The sequence below is a fragment of the Haemaphysalis longicornis genome, unplaced genomic scaffold (genome assembly GCF_048455015.1).
Source record: "Haemaphysalis longicornis isolate Haplotype H1 unplaced genomic scaffold, Haemaphysalis longicornis Haplotype H1 scaffold_1, whole genome shotgun sequence".
Lineage (NCBI taxonomy): Eukaryota > Metazoa > Arthropoda > Arachnida > Ixodida > Ixodidae > Haemaphysalis > Haemaphysalis longicornis.
In genome coordinates this window covers 350,106,909-350,132,224 of record NW_027526203.1, presented here as the reverse complement: position 1 = coordinate 350,132,224, position 25,316 = coordinate 350,106,909, and the positions used below count along the sequence as shown (strand labels likewise).

General features: G+C 49.6%; 1 protein-coding gene and 1 non-coding gene across 2 annotated transcripts in view; both read left to right on the top strand.

The window, feature by feature from the left end:
- Positions 1 to 25,316, top strand: part of Ush (Zinc finger protein ush) — a 434,049-nt gene that overhangs the window by 200,031 nt on the left and 208,702 nt on the right. The gene's annotated exons all lie outside the window — the stretch shown is intronic.
- Positions 2,349 to 2,421, top strand: Trnat-ggu (transfer RNA threonine (anticodon GGU)). Its single transcript has one exon. It is a non-coding gene; the product is annotated as a tRNA-Thr (tRNA).

Genomic DNA, 25,316 nt, shown 5'->3' with positions numbered 1-25,316 from the left:
CCCTCAAAAGGGGCTCGGCACGTTGTTTTTCTCGCGCACGCGCTCCTTTTCGCTAATGTCGTGCTTTTTAATTTTGTTTTTCATAGAGCACACATGCCCGCTGGGCATAATGGAGCGGGGCGATAATCCGCCAGATCGGGCTATACCCAGTTGAACGCTTCCCCGCGGTATAAATTGATTGCCCGTCCTTCGCGGGGCGAACACGGAAAGCGGGCCGGCCTCGCGCCTGTTGCCACTCGCATTATTGCTGAAGTCGCCTTCTTCAAGGAAACGGCCTCTGAGCTCGCGGCTGCTGGTATCTGCGGCCGAGATATCATCGCTGCTGCAGCTTCTCGCTAGTAATTGTTCTGCGCCCGAGGCAGCGCGCCGCCATTGGCAGCCGCCCGCTGGCCGATGCTTATCCGCGCTTCGTCTCCACGTCCCATTCGTCACTGGGCTCTGCGACGTGCCAGTGCGTGTGCGGCGAATGTTTTCCCACCCATAAGACTGGGCCAAGTCCGCACTTGGGTCGACCTCTTTCTCGGGTGCATAATTGGTAACTGGCGTGGGCGCGTGGTCGGGCTGTCCCTGCCGTCGCGTGCGCACGCTATAGAGGCGATGAGCGCCCAATATCGACGATCACATTTGGCAGTCAAACATATTTAAACAGCGGAGTACTGACGCGCCCCGCTTAATGCGTCGGCACGTTTGGCAGTCTGCGCTGCTACATAACGCAATACGAGCATGCTGTTTGCATTGCGCGAAGTTTCAGTGCGTATATACCCTTTTTTTGTACTGTAATCTTGCGATGAACTCGACATTCGCTCAGTTTTCCCCGCTGTTCAGAGTTGGAGGAGAAACATTCACCTGCACGTAGCTTGCGCGCTGACCGTGCAACGCTTCATTAAGTCACCGCAGGTCTGCTCCGCAACCACGCTCCAGAATGACGAAGCATTGCCGTCAACGGTACAAATTTAGCGAAAGTCGAGCACGTTCGAAGATTAGACAGAACATGTTATCTTCGCCGGGACATACCGTAGTGCAAAACCCCATGCTGGTATTGCGTAATGTTGTCCCTCAGCAGATGACGTTTCCTTTGTGGTATCGTACAACGCCCCTTCGCTAAACGTGGACCGCTGGTTGCAGTGGTGAGTCATATTTCGGAGTGTTATGGCGCAGGTGGCGAACGGGGATGGGATATTTTAGAGTGTTGGTGGAGCTTAGGAAATGGGATAATTGCAGCAGGAACATTATTATTACGTCAAGGTCCGGTAATTTTATATCCGAATAAAATTGGGGGGATTGTTCTGGAGTGCGGGTAGAGGGGGTGGGTGGGGTGCTAAGCCTGTTTAGAACGGAAACGAGTTCTGTTGGTTACTACCTCAAAAAAGTAGAATTTTTACTCTATGCGAGGGCGGTCATAATCTCGCGCCCTGGGGTGCAGTTTGGACGCGCCCGGTTGCCGTTTCTGTGAATGCATAAACAGCGGTGTCAACTGAGCCAGGAGCAGTGCTCAGCAGGTGACGTAACGGTCTAAGAAGAAAGTAACTTTATTCCCACAAGGATCCCCTAGTCCGGAGCTGCCGGGATAGTCGACAGGGCCATCTGTGCGCGTTCTATGAGTGCACTTTGCACGTCCTCGCTAGGGTTGGCCAGCCTCCTTTTCCACGAAGTGGGGGTAAGATTGGGTATGGGGGGAAGTTTGGAGTTCTGTGTGCGCATCCAGAGAGTATGATAGGTGCTGGGGTAGTCCCCGCAGTACCCGCAGTTAGAACACTTGGGGGTCAGCGGTAGTCGCTGGAATCGGTGTGTGAGGTGTACAGTAAGTAGCATGTGCGCGATTACCAACGCCAGTAAAAGCAGTCAGGGGATCGACTGTCGTGAAAAAAGATGGTAATTATCTCTCTCTCTCTCTCTCTCTCTCTCTCTCTCTCTCTATATATATATATATATATATATATATATATATATATATATATATATATATATATATATATATATATATATATATATGACAGAATAAGGGTCGGCAGCCAAGAAAACCTCGGAAAGCAAAGGGGGGAATTTTTTTTGAGACCGGTAGAAAAAATTCATCTGTTTCTATGACCTACCGCATTCCCCCCTTTGCTTTCCGAGGATTTCTTGACTGCCAACCCTTATTCTGTCTTAATTCACCGAGCCCCTCATTTCCCATTTTATGGTTTGCTATATATATATATATATATATATATATATATATATATATATATATATATATATATATATATATATATATATATATATATATATATATATATATATATATATAGTGCAGGAAAACAAAAAAAAACCTTAACATAAATACCCGAGAAAGTGGAGGGGAAGCAGCCCCGCCGGTAGCGTAGTGGTTATCGCACCAGACCGGTACTCTGGAGGTCGTGGGTTCGGATCCCACCCGGCGGGCATTTTTTCACCACTTTCTTTCTGACTCAAAAATTCTTCATCTGTTTCTATGACCCACCACAACCTCCCCTTTGCTTTCCGAGGTTTTCTTGACTGCCAACCCTTGTTTTCTGTCTTATTTCACCGAGCCCCTCATTTCCCATTTTCTGATTCGCGATATATATATATATATATATATATATATATATATATATATATATATATATATATATATATATATATATATTCACGCAAACGGAACTTCAAGGGACCGAAAAAATGAAAAAATTAGTTCCGTTTAACAGGAGTTCCGTTTACTGAGATAGATATGAAAGTGCATATTTTTGTGGGCACACACCCTTAATACCATTTCATAGAACTCCTAAGCACTAGAAGGTGAATGTAGCTGGTAGTTTTTCAGAAAGCAAGAAAACTACAAGAGGTTTAGGCACAGCATTCACGAGGTTGATTTGGCAACAATGAGTCGCTGTGCGCTACAAAATGCGTCAATTTTTTTTTGAGTCCTTGCAACTGCATGTTCACGGAGGCTAGAGGCCTCAACTTCACGGGTGTTTACGAGCCACCGAATTTCGAAGACGGCAACGCGGTAATGGAGCACGAATAGCACCACGATGGCACGAACGAGGTGGCAGGAGCTGAGCCCTGTATCCTCGGCGTCTTGAATCGAGACCAAATGTCTGGAACAAGAACTGCGATGTTGCATTCGTTGCGCTATCACGGCTGACCATTAACGAGACGAGGCTTACGAGGCCAACGAGGCTAAAAAAACACAGGGGAAGAAAAATAAACAAAAACGAAACAGCCGGAACCGTAAAAAGCTGATTGTCATGCTAATGGGTTTCACAAGAGATTCCATTTTCGGTTCCGTTTAAACGGTGACGCAAAAATTTTAGATCCGATTACCGAGAGTTCTTTTGCGTTATGTGAATACAAAAGCAACCAATTTACAGGCTACTGTTCCGTTTATCGACATATTCTACTGTATATATATATATATATATATATATATATATATATATATATATATATATATATATATATATATATATATATATATATATATATATATATATTTCTCATGCTGTACACCACTGACAAGTGCAAGTGTGGCTTGGAGCAGAGCTACTCCTTTTCGATCCACATAATGGTAGTTCTACGCATCTGAGTCGGGCTTCGCCTCCTGAACTGGAACAAGTAATTACCATGGTCCATTATGATGGTAATTATCTTTACCTTCGGTCGATTAAACAGATTATCATCCGTGGTGTTACCTACCCTAACGTCTCCCGGGACCATTCATGATACTGAAAATTATACCATCACAATAACTCAATTTTTACCGTTTCCTTTTGAAGTCGTGGAGTCCATGAAACGCAAAGATTAACCTTCCGACCGGGCAAGTCTGTTGCAAGTAAGAAGCGAGCAGACCGGGCGGCCTTCAAAGCGCGTGGTAATAAAATTATATACATTTCTAGTCGACTACCGCGCAGTCATATGCCATGCGCGCATATTCAAGATATGGACCTTTTTGTGCAATGTACGCACGCGTGCACGAAAGTTTGAAAATTGGTTGGGTGCTATATATACAGCTACAGGCTTTTCGAGGCTGAAAACATGGTACTTAGATAGAATACAATAAGGGTGCACACATCTGGTATCTTCGATTTGGAGCTTTAGCGATACAAAAATTATGGGACGGTATGATGCATACATATTAGTTCTAGGAGCGCAAGTATGCTGAACTTAGGTAATTTGCGTCATTAGGTGTTCAAAAATTGACTTTGATTGATTTTTTTTTTAAGATGTGTTCGTCAGACTCGGCATAAATGCCTTCTGTTATTATATGCTTGTTTTGTGTTGGGAAGTGCCTTATCCGATGTAAGAAGCGTTCTCCAATGAACTTGTGCGGGTGTGTGCCACTGTGCGAGAACGTAACACTGCGCTGGACTTCAAAGTACGCGCACAGATTTCTTGTGACCGACTGCTGCAGCTTTGGGCGTCGCGCCAAAATGTTTATGCGTAAGCAAGCTTCCTGTGGTTACCGGGCGCGCTAGGCCAAGCAAGCAAGCAGGCGGGCGAGTGAGCGAAAAAGAACGCATTCGTTGCTGCAGGAGCTCATAAACACGAACGGCCGCACACGTCGCATCAATATTCAGATAACGCTCGCTCGTTTCCGTATTGGCTCTTTTCAGTTTTCCCCGCCGGCGGGAGAGGGACCGAAACTCTGCTCAGCGGCCACCGCCAACTGGGGAACTCAAAGAGTAGTGGTGCATAGGGTTGACAAAAATAGTTGACTTACAGGTTTAATGCGGTGGCTTCAAACCATATGGCATCGTACCTTGCGGCGAGAAGGAATCTGCGAGGATTTAAAATTTCACTGAGCTTACTGCGTTATGGAGACGCCTTTAGGTGCAGTTTCGAAACGACGCCTGTTTCGCGTGACACAGCTGCATTTTGGCGAGCGCAGACGATCCTCTCTTCCGGGCATGCTCCTAGCGCTTGTGCAAGGGAGGCTGGTGTAAATATACTAATACTAATTACCTCGCTCGTACCCATGTTATCCAAAATAACACAAATTAACCGTTACTAATGGGGAAGCACTTTCCCCATAACTGAACGAATACATGCGTCGGATCTCTTGGCCAAACCTGCAGAGGGACTTCTCCGCTACTTGAGTCGACATTGTACGGATATCAGGGGTCGAAACGACGGGTATGCAGGGGGGAGGGGTGCACACCATGTTGTTGTCCAGTCTATATTGTACAAGCTCAGAATACCACATACTAATACCGCATACTACTTGATACCACAGACATGATACCACATACCATATACAACATAATAATGAGAAACGTGGTTACCGCGGTGATGACGATCAAATACACCGCCACACCGCGCTTCAAGGCTGTTCAAAAAGGTATGGCAACACCGAAGATGGTACAGTAGAACACGAAGCGTCGTATGGGGTGGTTCCTCGGGATTTTAGGAACCTACGCCATGACTCTAGGAGCACAACGAAAAAGCGATGGTGTTTGAAACTTGCTCTGATACGAAGCATTACAAACTTCGGAGCACGATTGTGAAGTTGCGAAATAGTGGCATTGATGCCAAATGCTCCCACGCTACCTAACCACTGCGCGGGTTTGGTCTGGCGTTCCTGGGACATGGTCAAGGACCCCTTTACAAAACAGCAGCAAAGTTCGACACGAAAAGTTTTTTTACTGTCCCTATTTCGCGTCAACAAAGCTTTCTTTGATTTGAAATGACTTTTTAAACCGGCCAGTATTGGAATTGCTGCTAGCGAATGCTATAGTATGGGCGAGATTCTGAGGCCGCGTTTTGTAGCAGGCGTAAACTGAGTGAGCCGACGAATTTGTTCCTCTGCGGGACGAGTTCGTCGCTCCCGTTTCTGCTCGCCGATAATCGCTGCATGTGGCGCATGGACGCTGCTCCATGAGAAGCTTCGCGGCGGCTTTTGCTGAACGCCACCGACTGAGCTTCCGCAGCCACAGAAAAGTGGAATGGCCGCAGAGGCTGTCGCTCCACCTTTCATCCTTAGACCACACAAGCAGAGCAGGTACAAGCTCGTCTGACTGCAACAATACTCCCTCTTTCCAATCGACGGGCAGACCATTCGTTCACCGCGCGACCCGCCGCGGTGGCTCAGTGGCTAAGGCGTCACGCTGCTGAGCACGAGGTCGCGGGTTCGATTCCCGGCCGCGGCGGCCGCTTTTCTGGTGGAGGCGAAACGCAAGAACGCCCGTGTGTACGAGATTTCGGCGCACGTTAAAGATCCCCAGGTGGTCAAAATTAATCCGGAGCCCTCCGCTACGGTGCGCCTCATCGCCTGCGTTGCGTCGGCGCGTTAAACCCTGCAATCAATCAAATCAGTCGTTCACCTCGCGGTCGCCATAACTGATAGGCTGTGGCTAGCGTTCCGTCCAGACGGAACGATATACAAGTGCTAAAGTTCCGTCCAGACGGAATAAAACTGAGAGCTTAGCGTTCCGTCCAGACGGAACCGGCATGAAATTTGTACAGTTCCGTCCTGACGAAAGCAAAACCGGCTGATTAGACGCCATCTTGAGTATTCGTATTTGGTGTAGGCGTTGCGCCTCGGATAATGGCGCAATCGTACCGGGTTCCGATTCCACCGGGACATGCTTCTTTTTTTTTTTTTGCGTGGTTGTGCCAGCGTTTTGTAACAGCTAACTTCGCGCCAAGTCGGTCTAAATTTTGTACTCAACAGAGCCAAGGCCGACGTAGCCATCGCTAGTTACACTCGATATCCTGTAATTATTACCAGTGATTAATTAAGAGCTCGTGACTCAGGCTAGTCTCAGTGAGTGGTAGCGGTTTGGCCGGTTGGGTAAAGATCATACCGACTGCTCTCACTGAAATATTGTGAAGCGGGCGGCGGGTAGCGGCTTGGAGATCCGTTCGGATTGAGCTAGAGTTAGTCCGATCATCTGTGATTATTAATAATGATGAATAAGAAACAGTGATTCTGGCTAGTCAGTGAGCGGAAGCGATTTGGCAGGTTCGGTAAAAAAAAAAAAAAAGATTGCTCTCAACACCAGTTGTGTTTCCTCTGGACGGAACTTTAGTGACAGTGGCCTTTCCTCCTGGACGGAACTCGACACTTTTCTCTTTGCGTTCCGTCCAGACGGAATGGCAACTGTCACTAAAGTTCTGTCCAGAGGAAAATAACTCGCGTTGAGAGCAGTCTTTTTTTATCTTTACCCAACCGGCCAAACCGCTTCCGCTCACTGACTAGCTAGCCTGAATCACTGTTAATTAATCACTGGTAATAATTACAGGAGATCGGGCGTAACTAGCGATGGCTACGTCGGCCTTGGATCTGTGGAGTACAAAGTTTAGACCGGCCACTCTCACCGCGTCAATTGTAAAGTGGGCGCGAAGTTAGCTGTTACAAAACGCTGGCACAACCACGCAAAAAAAAAAAAAAATGCCCGTGGGGGAATCGAACCCGGTACGATTGCGCGATTGTCCGAGGCGGAACCCCTACACCAAATATGAATACCCGCAGCGCTCCGTTCCGTCTGGACGGAACTTTAGCACTTGTATATCGTTCCGTCTGGACGGAACGCTAGCCACAGCCTAACTTGGCAAGCCAGCGCTAATGGCGCGCGGGGGCGCAGTCATTATTTGTACGTATTCGTCTAGACCGTCGATTCAGCGGAAACACTTGACAGGAAAACGGGCCGAGTAAGCGATCAGGGACTCTTGTCGCCGTATACTTGTGCGTAAAATCAAAGGGAAAACCTGGAAAATTATTCCCTGCGAGATAGGCACCGGCCACATACAGGGGACCTGTTGCACGTACGGCAACAAATATATAGTACTATATCCGACGACACGAATGCGGTGTTGAACCGCTGGTCAGCAACAGGCTGTTTAGGTGTACGTTTAAGCTGTTCTGCCTGGCTTTACGGTGTTTGGAGGTATAGGTCGGCCAAGTTAAATGTTATAACGTTTAACTTGGCCGACCTATACCTGGGTGTTATATGCTATAGCATACAACATCCGCATTGGAAGCTGCTGTAGGTTCTGAGAATGTGGGAACTGTGACCAGGCGTCACGCTAGTAGCTAGTGAAGATGGGAAGGAATGAAGTTCGAACAAAAGTACTACGTGCGCAGGGATAAATCTTTGTCTCGATTATCGGTGTAGGCGAAACACCAAAACGCCGGTGTGCCGAGATTTCGGGGCCCCGTATATATATTCCTCCGGCCCGCTTCACAGCTCAGCTCTAGATCCGGCGCGTTAAACCACCAAGAGTTGAAAAATCTTTATTTTGAATATGGGATACGTCATATTCTATGGTAAATGCTGATCAAACGGCTTTCGCTGAGCCTAGTTCAGTGTTTCAACAATAGGCACCCTGTACTGGACAGAGGCCGCTGAGATCGCCCGTTCCTATTAATCCGCAACACTGTACGCTAGGGCATAAAAAAAAAAAGAGTAAGATCGTGACCGGTTACCTCCCAGTGCCTGACACGCTTTGCCAACATTCTGTGAGGCTCGCACTTAAAATTCGCCTCATGGTTCAAGCGGAAAAGAAACAAAAATGGCTCAGTTTTAACTGTTCTAAACTTAGTAATCCCGAGCGAAAGCATGTACTGTTTTGTGAAAGTTCGCTTTTTCTTGGGATTTCGCAGCCTTCCGTCAAGCTGGACGACAGGGCGCGCACAGACAGCCCAGCTTGCGCGCCATCAATGGCGAGACTGGAGGGCGAATTCGCGCCGGCAAAGCAGCGCCTTCGTGTGCGTGCATCGCGTGTTTCTCTAGTCCTGTAAACGCAGTCAGCGCAGTGTTTTCCTATATAAGTCGTTAAACCCAAGCCTAGTCACGTGCTTCTTTGGCGCTGAACGGCGCGCGCAGATGGCCCAGCTGCCACTGGGCGATAGCGTGCAGGCGAAGCGGCCGTTTAACCCTCGTCTGGTGGTGTGGTACCGCAGCGGAGAAGCTCCGAGCAAGCGAATCGACAAAGAAAAAAGAAAACTGTGGTTGATTCCTCTGTCATAGGAATCGGTCAAACACGAAAGTGAAAGCTGCAGCGAAATGAGCATGGTTTGCGGGTCGGCGGCTGTCTTGTGGGTGTGCTTGGCGAGCGATGTCCTGCTGGTAGGTCGCTTCGGCAAACGTGTACTGGCGTCATCTCCGTAACGGATACGACGTCAGTGAAATCTTGGGGTATCCCGGCATAAAGCACTTTCGTGTTAACATATAAACCCGAAAACGAACAACACCAAGTATAACGTACTCTTTAGTACTAATGGTTGCTTCCCCTCAAGGAGACCCTGTGTGCAGGGGTGCACCCTTTACAGGCCGCTTGCTTTGTTGCACTGGCGCCACTTCCGTGACAGATATGACATCATGGAAACCTTTGTGTATCCCGAAATAAAACCCTTTCGTGTTAAAAAGGTGCAGCTTGCCCGCCGGTGGCTGAAGGCCATGTCGACGCGACGAATGACCTTGAAAGATGTACCGTAGTAGAGCTCTTGTTCTAAAATGACTGCAAAAGGGGCAGAGGCAGCGACGAGCACGCGGTCTTTCCTACAAAAAATTGCGCCCCACACCACCATGATGTGTAAAACAGCGCTGCTGCTCTGGCGGGAAACAGCAGTGCAACGTGCCTATGTCGTGAATGTGACCAAAACGAAGCCACCTTGTTTGTATGCCCAGTTCACCTCTTGGCTCGAGTCATCATTTTTCACTGCATTTCTTTCCGCCCTGAATCACGCAACTTCGCCCCTTAATTATCTGAGCACACTTCCTTACTCGCGATCGCATCATCGCACCAGGTGTAGCTAGTTTAAGAGCACTTGCATCGTTTTCTATTTTAACGATTTGCTAGTTATGACGTTTGCAAGTGCCCTTGCAAGTGCCTTTGCGAGTGTTAGTTGAAAAGCACCTGGTGTGACCGCTGAATGCGAACGGACACTTTTTTAACAAAGCGCGATGCCAGAAAAGCAGCGGCAGTAGCGGAGCACGCGGCACGGAGACGCGCCTCGAACGCGTGAGTTCAGCCGCTTATAACATCGGTATAAATGAAATAACATGTTTTTCAGCAGTATTTTTGACCCTCTTGAGGAGTTTCTTTTCCCCAACTTTGAAGGAAATTGAGATCGAGCTTTCTTAATATTTTGGTTTTTTAAAGTTACGCACTTTTAGGAAAAACACAACAGCAGTGAATCTTTTTTTCGCATATTTATATTTTTTCTAGACAAGCGATATATTACAGATATGTTTACAAATATCTGGTCGACATTACGTATCACTTACAAGTTAGTCACAGTTATAGATACGGAGATGGAGGGCGTCACGTCAAAGTTAGCGACAATCTAGCGTCTGGCGTGATTTCACAATTTTTAGATGCAAACTTATCTCATGCTCGGGGCTGTGTCCCTCCCTCCCTTGTCGTTGTTGTCCGCCGTCCGCACACCCACTGCGCATGCCTAGCCAGGCACCGCTGATGATGATTGTGGCAGGATGCCCCTAGGGATTGGTCAACCAAAGAATCCATCACGAGATAGCTTCGCATTCAACCACCGTCGTCATCTTCCTGTAGGGCAACCCTGAGTACCACACCCCCACTGCGCATGCCTGGCGAGGCACCGCTGATGATGATTGTGGCAGGATGCCCTTAGGGATTGGATTAGATGCGAATCATCTCATGCTCGGGGCTGTGTCCCTCCCTCCCTTGTCGTTGTCGTTGTCCGCCGTCCGCACACCCACTGCGCATGCCTGGCCAGGCACCGCTGATGATGATCGTGGCAGGATGCCCCTAGGGATTGGCCAACCAAAGAATCCATCACGAGATAGCTTCGCGTTCAACCACCGTAGTCATCTTCCCGTAGGGGAACCCTGAGTAGTATGCGAGGCATTCCTCCTCTCCTCTCCGACACTCTTCTCCTCTCCGGCATTCCTCCTGTCCTCTCCGAAGCTCCTCTCCTCTCCGGGATTGCGCAATGAATGGCAACACCTGCGGCTACGCGCGCGATAATGCGAAGCAGCTTAGGGTTAGAGACGCGACGGTAGCCGCTGCATACTCCGCTGGGGGCGCCACTGTAGCTCCGCGGTATAAAGGACGCGCGCGCGCTCCGCTCCCCTCATTCTCCTCCCGCAACGCCGCGAATGAACTGAAAACTAATGGGAACTTGAGTCGACCCCATGGCTGCTTCGCATACTACTCAGGGTTCCCCCACGGGAAGATGGTGAAATTTTTTCTAATTTTTTTGTTCACGGCACAACGCAAAATTTGCTTTGAACTATTTGTAATTTTGGTGTACACAAATCTTAGTCGGAACGATGAACCCTTGCCCTGCGCAAAGCCCCAAAGTGGGAAAAAACTGTAGTCAACGGAAATCGCGCGTCACGCGTGCCACCTTCGCTTTTTTTTTTCTCTGGAAGTACGCACGCTGGATGAAAACGGATTGCAGTTTTAATCTATTCTCTTGCTTGCGCATAAATCATAAATATATGGGAAAAACAAAAAAATGCGCGTGTCCACGCATGTTCGTTCTCTCGTGGAATCACCCAGCTGCAGTTTGAACTTGCAGTGGGGAGGACGCGTGTCGTTCGTTCGTACGAGCAAGAGCAGGAATTAAAAGAGCTTCGGCGCGCACAAAAGCGCGAAAGTGCGCTAGTGCAACAGAAAGCCGCTGCCACCTCAAGTTTTACCTCGTCGAGGGGCTGACAATAAGAGCAAGTTGCTTGCTTGGAACTCCGAAGCAAGCCTATAATTCTTGTTCAGCTTGAAAGGTTTCGGAAATACATTTTCGCCAGTGCCTTTCCCGTCTAAACACGCGCACATGATCGGTCGGCATGCACGGGTGTGCCAGCCGACCGATCATGTGCCACCGGTCGGCATGCACGGTCGGCGTGCACGCGCAGCTATAGTTCATACCACAAGCTGTGTGCAGCACTGTGGAGGCTACAGTCCGCCCGCTGAGGGCGTCTACCTCACAGTGAAGGAAAGTGACAATTGGAGCCGGGGCCTTGCGGTTCCACCTGCCGTTGCAATTATGTCCAGAACCTGTTGCGCTGCCACTCGACCGCCACGGGATTTGACGTCGGTCGTGCTCTCTCAGCGCCGATGACTATACACCGCACCCCCCACTCTAGTTCGCCAGCTAGTTTTCGCGGCCTTCTTCGTTATTCCTGTCCTTAGCTGAAAGGAACGTGCCCGGTAAAGGACGTAGTTTTATAAAAAAATATGGTTGTAATTTTTGTTTAATTTATTATCTTCGAAACACACGCGTACACTTTCAAAAACATACCTTGAAATTTTGTAGGAACCGACATAGTTCTTTGCGGCTTTGGAAGCTGAAGGGCTTATGTCTGAACTTAATGAAAGTTGTAACCAATTATAAAACTAAAAAAATTCAATGAGTAGGAGGGGGATTTCCGGGAAGCACACCCCCCCCCCCCCCCCCTCCAACTTTCCCCCAAAATATACTCCGAAAACGCGTTATTCAGCTACCCGTTACTCGAAAGTAGGCGTACTATGGAATAGCACGGTAGTTTGGATTTCTTTGGCACAGAGGAAGGCACAAATGCGTATTTTCCTTCTCGCTCGCCCGAAACAAAAATGATTTTCGGTTCAAGCATCGGAGAAGTGCCGGAAATAGACCGGGATTGGCACTTGCGGTTGATATTCGCGCGATCAGCTCATCACCGCCAGGGCTACCGGTGACAGCACAGTTTCGTGCTTTGGGTGGGGCGCGCCGTGCGCGTGGCCGCTGCCGACCGAAGGTGCTTGTCCGGCCAGCCGTGAAGGGCTCGCCGGGCTAGTGCTTTTCGGCGTGGAACACCTTGGGGTGCACCTCCCGAAAGGCCCCTGTATAGCAGCGTGGAGATCATTAGTCACGTCTCCCAGACGAGCCCGGACCACCGGAGAGGTGGTCATCCGCCGCCGTCGCGGAGGCCTTGCTTTGCGAAACGGGGGGCCCTGTCCCCGCTCTGCGCAGATTACCAGGGTGTCGGCGCTAGATATTATACGGCCTCGGGGGGCGTACAATCTGCTGGAGTGCGAGAGCGCCACTTATTAGTAGCACATTTTCTTACGAGTTCGTTTCCATCGTCGTCCTTATATATAACCACTGGCGTGCGGCTCTTTAATAAGGCCGACATGCCGCTCGGCCGAGCCAGCTACGCAGAACTTTTTTTTTCCTGCTGCAGCTTCCCTAGTCGTTTAACTATCAGGTGTCGATGGCAGTAACAGTGCGGGCAAGTTGGTGGGGGAAGCGCTTGACAATAACACTTTAGTAAGCGCCGATGCCTCTTTCCTTCCTGGCAGAAGCCCGTGCAGCCGCCACACGAGTGTCCCGCCATCCGCAAAGCAGAGTGGACTGACCCCCAAGTCGCTCCCACCCCATTGCATCATCCGGGCCGCCCATGGCCCTTCCCGTGTCGGTTGCTGCCGCGCAGCGGACAAGTTTCACCAAGACATACGGCCTGCTAGCCCATCTCCTGCAACTAGCGAGGATTTCCGCAGACGTCGGATCACAGTGGGCTCCTTTCCAGCCCTTCCCAGTTGGTTCAGCCGCTTAAAGTTCTATCCTGAACACCCTGCCTTCCCCGAAAGGGCGAGCGCTGCTGCACTGCGAAGAATTTGCAATCGTCCTCCGCTAGCTGCAGGACAGTGGTCTCAGCAATTGGCCCTCATATACGGAGGGCGGTACCTCTTAGCCATTTTGTTGCCTTATTCTGCGTATTAAATTATTTATTATTACTCATTCATACTGAACCCGGGCCTCCTTCCCTCTTTTTTTCCCCCTCTATCAGTGTCCTTTTAGCCCCTTTAATATTCCGCCCCCCCCCCCCCCAAATGCATGGCGTCGCGTGTTCGTTTACTACGTGAGATGCGAATATCTGCCTAGAAATTTTCCTTTCTTTTGTTTTCCCGTTAACACTAGCACTAGTGCTACTCTTTCAGTGATTGTGCTGCCGAGTGCTAACAATTTTTATTTTTGCGGAAATTGCGGCCGCCACATTTTTATTCGTTGTCTCCGATTAACCTCTTTCTTTCGAATTTTTTATGTCTATTTTGTCGCTAATTATTTTTGCAGAGCAGTGGCTGCCAAGTCATCGCGATCAATTATATCGAACGGCAATGATGTGGTCCATCACAAAACGTGAAAAAGGATGATCTGTCCTGTAAAATTTTCGCAATGCAAGCATAACGTTTTACATGCCATCAATTTGACGTATACCGTCTATAGGGAAGTTTACCCATGGGCTCGTGCAAAGTGCTCCTCCTCATAGTGCTTGACGATTGCGGGTATATTCGTAAGATTCATGCATTGTCATTGCACTCGGTGAAGAAGATTCAGCTTTGACCCTTAAGTCATAAGCGAAAAGGTATGAGGACCGAGATGGTTGGCTCATGTCTGAAATAAGGCTTCAGCCATGCCCTTCAGACATTCTTTAAGGGGAAGGAAGAAGTGGCCCACTTTCCTGACCAGTCGCATTGCAGAGTGCAGTAGAATAAAATATTATCGTTGTTACAGTCGACTTAGCCCCTTTGCTTGATTAAACCTCATCCTTTCGGCTAACAGGGACCGATCCCCCTGAGTGTTGGCGCGTCATTCTGGGTATGTGCTCAAATTCTGTTGCGCCTTCGACAAACGAAGGATACCGTCGAACGATCGTATGACAGCTTCGGTGTTGAAGAATTGGCTGCGCTATTTTGATGCTAAACGCGGAACAAAGCACGCAGAGCGGACTGTTGATGATTTCCACATATTGTTGAAGCGCGGTCAAGAAGAGGCGAATGAATTTTCCGAATCGCGGCCGGTTGGTCTTGCAGGGCTGTGTGCAGCGTATGCAGTCCTGTCTTTTCGCATCACCATAACGCCACCACAGCGACAGCAGAGACAACGCGTAAGAAATGATGCCATGCCACGACAGCCCTCAGCACACTCCTGTGCGATGCGCCAGGCTAATACCACAAAAAAAAATATTCCACCCTCATTCCCTTCCTGTTCTTTGTTCAGGCTGGCTTTTTACGGCTGCCTAGCGCCTCCGTGACTGAGCTCTCCGCAAGAATAACTGCGCTTATAGCCGAAAACCTGAATCACCGCCGTCATACAGCGCCGGTCGGCCCAGAACGACGTTTCGTCATTGCCAGCATCGTTCGCCTACAGACGAGTTCACGCGAAAGAACAGCGCAGCCACTGCAGGAGCACCTACAATCGATGGCACCTGGCTACAACTGCGTCTAAGGAAACGAGGCCACCGATCGGTCAGCCTAGGGGGCCTTCAGGCCAAGGGCGCGACTCAGTTTGCTTCCGAGGGCACGATAAATTGCAAGATTGCGATCTGTGGACATAATTTACCGTGCTAAGGCCTTTTTTTTTCACGGGTCACTTAGTGTCACAGATGACCTTTGGGGCTTTTTTAAAGCGTCGATTCGCACAAAAGTACAAGTTCATAGAAACCCCTTCTCTCCCATCTCCCCACTGCTTAGAAACAATTAACTCTGGCCGCATGCGAATATGCTTACATACGGCTGGCACCTACTCACTTTGTAGTTCTGGCGGACTGTGTGATGCAAGCAAGCCCCCTTCAACTTCGATGTTACGACGGCGTGAAGGGGCATGAAACTGGAGAAAAACATGCTCGCCGGGGGGGGGGGGGAGGGACCCGAACCCACGATCTCCAGAATACCAACTGCTTTGCCCAGATAACAACGGCACCAATTTTCTCGCAAACTTAAAACAAATAACCGAGGTATTGAAGAAAACATACAAAGCAGTGGCGACTCCCCAGACATCACTTTCCGGCGATTTTTCTGTGGCATCACGCGATCTTGTTTGAGCGATTTGCGGTCGCCGACCAAAGCGACCGCCAAGAAACACGACTGGGTGATTGCAGTGGGGCTTCTAGTTCCGTTTGATCGTATACGCTAACGTTCAGTTAACACACCGATAAAAATGTCTTAGCTCTGGCACATAATACGCCACCCTTGCCCATAAGAAATCGCCCCAGGTGGGCTTCACCACAACGCCCCAAAACGGCCAAACGGCGAGACAAAATCCGCGAATTTGGAGAATGGCGAGGCCTATAGAAGCAGGGTAGAGTAAAAAATAGAACCTGCGCTGTGGCAACAGCGCAACGAGTGCACATGCGCTGTTGCCCCCGCGGAGATTCTTTTTTTTTTTTTTTTGCTATAACTTCTGCTTCTAGGCTACGTCGTTCGCCAAATTCGCGCATTTTGGCTCGCCGTTTGGTCGTTTTGGGGTGTTCTGGTGAAACTCACCACCTGCGTCTATTTGTTAGAGTGCATCTTAGAGTACACTATATCGTGAAATTTGAAAATTTATCAGGATATCTTGCGTTCTTTCGGTTAAAAAAGCGCCTTTCGTGGCTGTAATGGAGCTTAATGAGTTACCAACGGCTAGTTCTTTCAAATTAAACAAAAGCGAGCTCTTTCAAATTAAACAAAGTTATATTTTTCCTTCATGACCCATTCAAGGAAACTTCCACACCATCAGTTTTCATTCTTCGTGGCGAGCGCCACGATTCAAGGCGGCCGATTGGTGTAATATGCGCAAGCTTGCTGCCGAAACTATAAACATATATGTTTATGCCGCAGCCATAGCTGTAAACAAAGCAAACAACGAGTTGTTTCCGTGACAAAGTACTCCGGTAAGCGTGCGTTCGACGTCAGTGAAGCGCATCCGGCAAGCTGTTAGGCCAGCGAAGGTCCGGCAACGCTGCACTAATGCGGTCAGCTTATTCATGCTGTTCGTGGGTACAGGGCGCAAGACGATGTCATCATTCGAAGGGGAAAAAATGTCAAGAACCTGCGAGATATCGCATGTGAATATGTACGAACGGCTGCGTATTTCATTGAAATGATTGGTGGTAGCGTTGATTTTATAAAATATGCTGTTGCATACTCATTCCGGTACAGCGGTGTTTCGCTTCAGTGCCCTGAAGTCCCTCCAGTAAAAGGCTTCTGGCTGCTGAAAGATCGGCATGCAATCTTGCGCGGTATGTGCGGAAACTTTTCCATGCTTATAAAAAAATGGAAACCTCCCCAGCCACATATTGACTGCAGCTATAGACATTTATACGAAATTAGCCGCCCCGCTGGACATATGCGCAAATCCACTGTACAAGTCGTTTCCGTATTCGCCAACTTGCGACGTCCAAAACTTCTGCTTGTAGCCCTTCGTCTTTATGCGTTCAGAGTACGCAAATTGTAGTGGCCACGAAGAAAACGCACAACTTTGTCTTTCTCGGAAGAGTGGGGAGTTCATGCTGCTACATTTTAAAGCGAAAGCTTTCTTAGTGGGACCGATGGCGTTCTGTCAAAAAACTATTGCATTTCCCCATCGGCCGGTTGGTCGAATGATGAGCTCCGATAAGATCTCTAGACACACGGTGCGTGCGTGAAAGCGGGCTGCCATTATGTCAAAACGGTTACTCGAAAATCGCGAAATAGAAATGGTTCCAGATAAGACAATACACGCTTCGATAATGAAGATGGAGTACAGAGTACACCTTTGTCTGATAAACCACGTATCGGTGTACATTCATTAAGGTAGATAGGTGCGCTTAATTTGCGCACGAAAAATTGTGGCGTGCATGTACGTTCTTCGTTTGCGATTTGGATCTTTGAAGGTTTGATTGGACGCACTTTCAGCGAAGGATGGACGCACTTTTAGCTTTGGCGCTTCTCTCAACTTTCTTTAGTAAGGCATGATAAATTGTTTTTCTTCGAAAGAAACTACAGGCTTTCTGTTTAAAGGGGCCGGGTGATTTCAAATTATCATTTACCTCCACCATAAAATATGCTACTATACAGTCAAGAAAGGACAGTCAGGACGATATCTCGACGCCAGCAGATGCGGTGTAGCCTAAACTCGAAGTTGGGATCGCTGATCAACCAACCCTAGTGGAACACGGTCGGGCGTTTGTCCGCGTAATGGCGTATCGGCGGGTTTTGTTCTTCCTTCAAACGGCTAAAGCTGGGAAACTTCACCATACGTGACGGCTCCTCAAGGCACCTGTGCGCTAGAACCACCCGCTGGAGGTTTTCTCCATGACATCCTGTTGATTTCCCTTACGTTTGCATACTGTAATGCTTCGTCAATCGCTTTATCAGCAGCAAAACGCGCTATTATAAATTTCAGTTGAACTTAGTTCAGTCTGCAAGTGCGCAGCATCGTTCTAATTTGCGCACGAATTTCGCCTTGTGGCATCGTGGGGGAAGTGCGGCAAACTAACTTGTGACTAGCCGCGTCCTCTGTTCTTGTTTTTATTATGTAGCTTTATTGATTGCCGTTTCACTCAACTTCAAGATTGTTATTTCCACTTCGCAATCTTTAGACGGAATCAAAGCTGTACGCTGTCTTCGCGGTCCCTTTATAGCTGCAGAAAAGGGGTTAATGTTATTCAATGACAGATTGAAGCCCCACAGCGTGCCTAAGTTCCGTATGCGGGAATTCTGGTTTTCTTGCTTGGACCTATAATCGCGGGCGTGCTGTGGGGTCAAGGCAGAGACGGGCGCTTAGCACTGACACGCGTTATCCGTTTCGCCTCTATGAAGGATGAACGCGGATGCTACTCCCAAAAAGGTACCACAGGTGCAGCCTTGACAGGAGGGCGTCTCCGAGGCCCGTTGTATGCTGCTGTGTCGGTGATTGATGGCTACGTAAACTGTCTCAATTTCGTTATACTCAGGGTATACAAGGCAGGCGACGATCGGCCATAATTTTTCAAAACGAGGCTCTCAACACTCTGCAACGCGTGAGAACGAATAATAGTGGCGCTGTGATGCCAAAGCTGGATTTCTTCTTTGTTCGTTGTGGTTTGCGGCATTCATTTCCCCTGAAGTCTTGTACTTCGGCTGTCACAAAAAAGAAAAGAAATAAGTGCCATTGGTACGACATATCGAGTCAGCGTGAATTATATTGCGCCAAATAGAATGCTAGGTCGTTTTACAAAGCTCGCTACGCCATTCCTCCAATGATAGCGCCCACGCTGCGTGAATCATACACGTTTTTCCTACTCCTGATTAAGTCTGAGCAAACCAAATGTTAGGTTGCCAAACGCGTTCTTACCGAGTGCTTAGTATCGCTGCGTGCGGCATCGTTCCTGTTTTGAGAAACGCTTGTAGGAAGAAGGAAAAAAAAGAAGCTCCATTGGTGGATCTTATAGGAATGCTCGACCATCTCGTCCCTCCCTCGCGAACTCGAGGCTCGGCCCGATGCGCACGCCTTACTTCGTCTGCAGGAGTCCTCAACACGCGTTTCTCACACGCCCCTCCTACAAAGCGTGCCAGTAGCGCTCTAACCGTCTCAGTGGTGGCGCCTGCTCGCTTTAGCAGTGCCACTGGCTGCCTGTCGCTCCTTTTATTGCCCCGCAGTATCGGCATTTCGTGGTCGTCATTCCCACTCCTTCCCGTTTTGCCGCCCGCACTGGCTGTACACTCGATTCTACTACGCGCACACGCGGTCTTGGGAGTCGCAAGACCCTTCGAGGAAGAAGAAAATAACAAGGATCCCCTAGTCCGGAGCTCCCGGGATGGCTGACAGGGCCTTCTCTGCGCGTTCAGTAAGTGGCCTTTGCACTTCCGCGCTAGAGTCGGCCAGTCTCCTTTCCCATGAAGTGGTGGTAGGATTAGGTACGGGGGGGGAGGTTAAGGTTCTGTGTACATGTCCAGAGAGTGTGATAGATGCTAGGGTAGCCCCCGTAGTTAGGACACTTGAAGGTACCCGGTACTCGAGGATGAGGCAGTTGCGCTCTCTGCTTCTACTCGTCGTTTCCATGGCAACGTGGCCAGCGTTGTGAAGGCTGCGCTCTCCACGCGCTATCTGCACTCTGTCGCTCTCTGCATTTCTATCACTCGTTCTGTTGGCAGAACGACGCGGAAATGAGCAGAATGCGGCGAAAATTTTGCCGACATGCCTCACCCATTTATTTTTCACGCAATAGTTCAAACATTGAGCCGAAATCCAAAGGAAGCGTTGCGCGATATCCAGACACATCCCGCAGCCGGTGGGCGCAAGCACACTTCGGCTTCTGCTGCAAGTTCGATCCAGAGACGGCCGTGCAAGCACGGCGCAAAACTAGCGTTTGTTTCAGAATTACGTTGGAATACCAAAATACTAGACAAGGTCCAAACACATACGTATTAAAAAAGACTTAGGAACAACTGACCTTTCTCTTATGAAGTGAAAATTATAGGGAATCACTTCTCGTTTAGTGAAGCCGCCCTGTTACGTTGCTAGGTTCATTTATTTTCCTTCGTGTTTTCCTTCCCTCCGTGACTATGTCTAAGGGTCTTGGCCAATCTCTCGTGTTAGGTCTATATTCAGCCTTAACGTGAATGCCTGTGCCTAGCGACATGTCAAGCAACGCCAAACTAATTGTACGGGAAGTTGCTTGCTCTGATTGACGACATCAGACCTCAAAGCGTACCGGTACACGCCTTATCGCGCCGTCGCATACCCGCGTGATCGCCTTTCTGTGATGCGCCAGCAGTTTGTAAGCCGTCGCATGCAAACATTCGCAGCCACATGACGCGTCGTAGCCAATGGGGACGTCAGGCCGGCGCGTACCCGCGTTGACATCCAATTAGGGTGTCCGGCCGGCGCATGCGCGTATTCGCTACCGATGGATGCTCGCGTTTGCAGCCAACGGGATTTAGTGCGCAGGTTCTAGTTACCCGCATGCAACCAATGAGAATTGGGCGCCCACTTTGTGGTCACGCGCTCATTCAAACAACGCTGTTTCCACCAACTAAGCCAAGTAATACTTGAATGATGCTCACGCATTTAAGCAATGAGGAAACGAGACCGGAGTGGCAGCCTCAACAAAGCCGGGGAAAAAATTGCTCCCATCTCCCCGCGAGGGAACCCTGGTGTGATGCGGCACATGCATACGCGAAATGAGATAGTACACGTGTTTTAGCGACCACCACCCACCTCTTTATTACATTTAAGAATGATGACTTTATGGTCAGTAAAGTGCACAGTGAGCGGTTGCCGCAGCAGTGGTCGAATCTTGGTTTCATCGTCGATGTTCGAGAAGAACGAGAGCGAGCGCTGACTGAACCGCCGCGGAGCGACACCCGCTTTATATTCACAGCGCTTGAAGGAGAGGAGACCGCGGGAGAGAGTCGCGCCTGCGCGCACATGCGCACCGGAGCAGCTGTTAACGCAGCGTTAACGCAGCGAAGCGCGCGCCAACCAAGCGCGCCAGCTGTCGTTATGCTAATGCGCCGGAGTGAGAGTGTTGCGCACAGCTGTGGGAGAGACGAACGGAGGAGAGTCGCGCATGCGCAGGTGGCGTGCGGACGGACGCCGACGACGCAGGAGGGACATGCCTCAGAGCAAGAGATGCGCCGCATCTGAAAAAGATTGGCCGCGAGTCCTGCTTGCTTCTCTGCAAATTGCGTCAAGAACAATCGTTTCCTCCGCTCCTGCCAGGCAACGCCATTTCCCTACCCCTTCCTCTCTTGCGTCCTCTCTTCCCCATCTTCCAAACTCCCCCTACTCTATTTCCCTTCTCGCTCTACTCCACTCGTCTATTCTCCCTCCTCGCCTTTCCAGCTGTCTCTGTCCTCCAGGGCCATACGGTTCAGCCGTGGGTCACGTGACCCACCGTTGACCCTGGTGCCCCGCAGTAGGTCACGGGTCGCCGACTTTCCCGTGGGCCACGTGGCCCTTCGGTTGCCAACCGGTGGCCCACCCATTGCTAGTGAGTCAGTGACCCACGAGCGAGCGGACCGACCAAAAGCATTATTACTTAGCCCACGGGATAACCGGACGGAATAACAACACTAGCGCTTGTCCTGTGCTCTTCGTTCGTCCCGTTTCACAACCGTAACCAACTAGCCCACATCGACGCTCTGACACGACCAGTAACCTTTCTGGCTGATTCAGGTGGCAGACATAAATATTTGCGTTTACCTGCAGCAAAAGAAAGATTATTGACTTCAAAGCATGAAGCTACCGCCACCAGTGACGCCCCCCTTCCTGTGGCACGCACGAATGTGAAAGGGCAGAAAGCGGGAGCCAGCTTGCGCGACCTTCAAACGACCAAGGGCGATGCGGCCAGCGAGGCGCATGATTGAAGTAGGGCTCCAGGCGTGCTCCAGGAAAGCGCCAACTTGTTGTCGATACCTGGAGGGGTGCGGAAGGCTGCAGCGGAGACCTTATCCATCATCCTGGTCACCTCTGCCCACGAGACACAGCGCACTGGCAAGAATGATGAGGGGAACCGGAACGCTAGAGGCGCATCCATTATACGCGTAATAACAAATCGCTGGATTAGTGTACCTGTCCGAGCACCACGGTGTGCTTCGAGTGCTGAGGACGCGGCACTCGCACTAGTATCGCCTATTTTACCACAATTCATGTCGACTTTTATGTTGTATACATTTCCTTCATGCTAAATGGCGGCAGGGTCCGCACATCTCACACTTGTTGGGCTCAAATATAGACAAGAAAATAGTAAGCACAAGCGATTGTTTACAGGTGAAGGATTTGGAGTAATTTTAGCGCGCGAGCGCTAGGAGCCCCGACTCGCAAAACCGCGTATGTCGTTCTGGCGGAACGTGAACCCTAACACTACATTAATCGTCCACTCTATCGTCCACTCGTCCGTCTTTTTCCATGAGAAGCAGCACCTTCTACTCGGCTGGAGGGTCGACCCTGCTGCTTATGCGCGTGGCTCTGGTACATCTGATAATCAATCAATCAATCAATCAATCAATCAATCAATCAATCAATCAATCAATCAATCAATCAATCAATCAATCAATCAATCAATCAATCAATAATCAATCAATCAATCAATCAATCAATCAATCAATCAATCAATCAATCTTTTATTGTTGTGCCCAGGTCAGGATCAACCAGGCAGCCATGGTACTGACGCACATTTCCGGGCCGCAAAGGTTCGCGCCAAACAATGCGACCCAACCTAGAAAGAAAAACGTCAACAGACGCACAAATGGCATGGAAGAGTATAGAAGAATAGAGGTAATATCACCGAAAGATTATGTGACGGAAAGAAATATACTAAAACTTGAATTGAGACGCTATAAATAGGAAGCAAGCAAACACGGACTGAGTTCAGAGGCCACACACTGCGAGTGAACTGCACAGACTGCACAGATTGTCGGGAAGGGGGAGGGTATTTGGAAGGTCGGGACATTCCCGAGCGACAAGCATATTTTAGATGCAAGCTTCAGGTTCATCGTCTGAAACAAGCACAATACCTGTGGCCATGTCGTTACAGAGGTGAAAGCGCCAAAGTAGACGTTACCACGTTGAACGCCTAAATGGCAGTTTTAGCTTCCTGCCAAACTGTGGCCTTTTACACGACGGTCCGTTTTGGTCTGGTGCACCTCGTACGGTCGCAGAGAAATTTTGGTGCCTACGTAAAAGGGGCTATGGGATTAAGCACGAGGATATTCTTAAATGCACCTTGTTTGCAAGGGAAGCATCACTTCCCGCAGAGCGAAATTGTTACAAGAGTATGAACTGCCCAATCCTTTAAATACATCTCAGGCGTGCGTTGTCTTCATGGTGACTTAAATGAGTGGCTCTGCGCGGTTCCAGAAGATGGAATCCCTCGGGCGTAACTGCACTCTAAGGTACTCCCATGGTACAGCTTCGCCACAATGCACTAAATTGGCCGAACCATGCCACCAACAAAGTGAATTCCGAGAATGATGGCGAGGAGCATACAAGTTGACTCAAAAATGCGATCTGCGCTGGGGAGCTGCGCAATGCAGGACGTCCCCCGCTTGCATTGCGTGATGCCACAGCGCTGAACGCACTTTTGAGTCAAATAATCATGCCTCGGCATCGTCATTCGCCAAAATTTCATTGTCGGCTGCGTGTACTGGTCAATCGCGTGCATTGTGGTGATGGTGGTGTAGGCAGCAACTTATCTAGCCATTAATTATGCAAAATTCCCAAGGGTTGCTATGAAATCATTTCATAGCAACCTTTGGGAATTTGAATATTAAATTGGCGGGAGAGTATCCCGCCAATTTAATAGTCAAATATTGGTGTATGGGCAATATCGTCCTGAAATGGGCGCCCAGTGTTGAAAATTGCTGCGTATACTCCTAACCAATGATAATGATAGTAATACCGGCGGCGCTCTTTCTCACACCTCTCCCCTCCCCAGGCACACGCACATACGCACGCATGCACCCACAGTGTGTGTGAGGAGGTGGGATGGTCCTGAGGCGACTGACACCGGAAGCTTCCAGACGGCGGCATGCGCGATTGCGCGCTTTCGGTCCGCTCCATTTCAGACGGCTGCCCAAAGGAGCCTAGACCTCCCCCCGAGAGGCCCACAGCGACCAGTTGGGGCACAGTCGAAGCGCCGAGTCCATTCGCTCTGCTGCAGCTCTGCAAGCCGTCAGGTGCGAGGTGCACGGGCGATCCCCGACCGCGTCCGCAACCACAGCCCCGAGCAGCGGCAGATTAATGGCTACCCTCTCCGCGCCGGTCGACATCAAAGGAGCAGCCGCCGCACAGTCACCTCTCATCTTCGGCGCGCCTAATCGGCGGCCGTTGGAATCAACTATACCACTCGGTAAAAACGCGTTCCGCCCGCATAGCGCGCCACCGAGCCGTGGCGTACACAACATCAGTAGCGGGATTTCGCTCGGTCTTCCCCATCGCGGAAGCGCGAGAATTTTTTTAATGCTCTACGACTGGCGCGGCCGTCGTCTCACGCTTTCCGAACGGCACTCGAATCTCTCAGGGCTAAAAACTGCGGCGCCAATTGGCGGCGCCAATCAGGCAACACAGGGGGCCGGCGAGTGTGCGCCTCGGCCGTTTTCTCCGCGGTGCTGCCTTTGACGCCGGGGCGTACGCAACTAAGCTGCCGGCCCATTCATTTGTCACGCATAATGCTGGCCCAAAGGCTTTCCGAATCAAGTATGCATCGCACCTATAACGACGGGTTCAGAGCGTACGCCAAAAATTGCAGGGCGCGGCAGTAGAGTTTGCAACAGTGTGAATAGCCACTCGAGGTACCATTCAAAGCACGCATGTGACCTGTCCTTCAGTCTATGCAGAGGTTGGTCCCTTGAAGGACAAGTCCTTGTCGAACGCGTGCTTCTAGCTTTAAACACCCTATGACCCGACTTAGCTGGCTGCAGAACTGTGTTTATATCAGATAACTGCAAAAACGTGTGCTCAGGCATGTGCGTGTGAACGACGATATACCCTAAACACGGTATGGAAAATCTGGTGGAATCCACCTCCGCGAAGGTTACTGAGCTGTTGGAGGGGCTAAGAATATTTGAACACAAAGAGTAAATTAGGCTACAGCCGTACAGCGCTAGGTGGAAGTCACTCCTGGCGGCTGCCTCTGGTAATGACG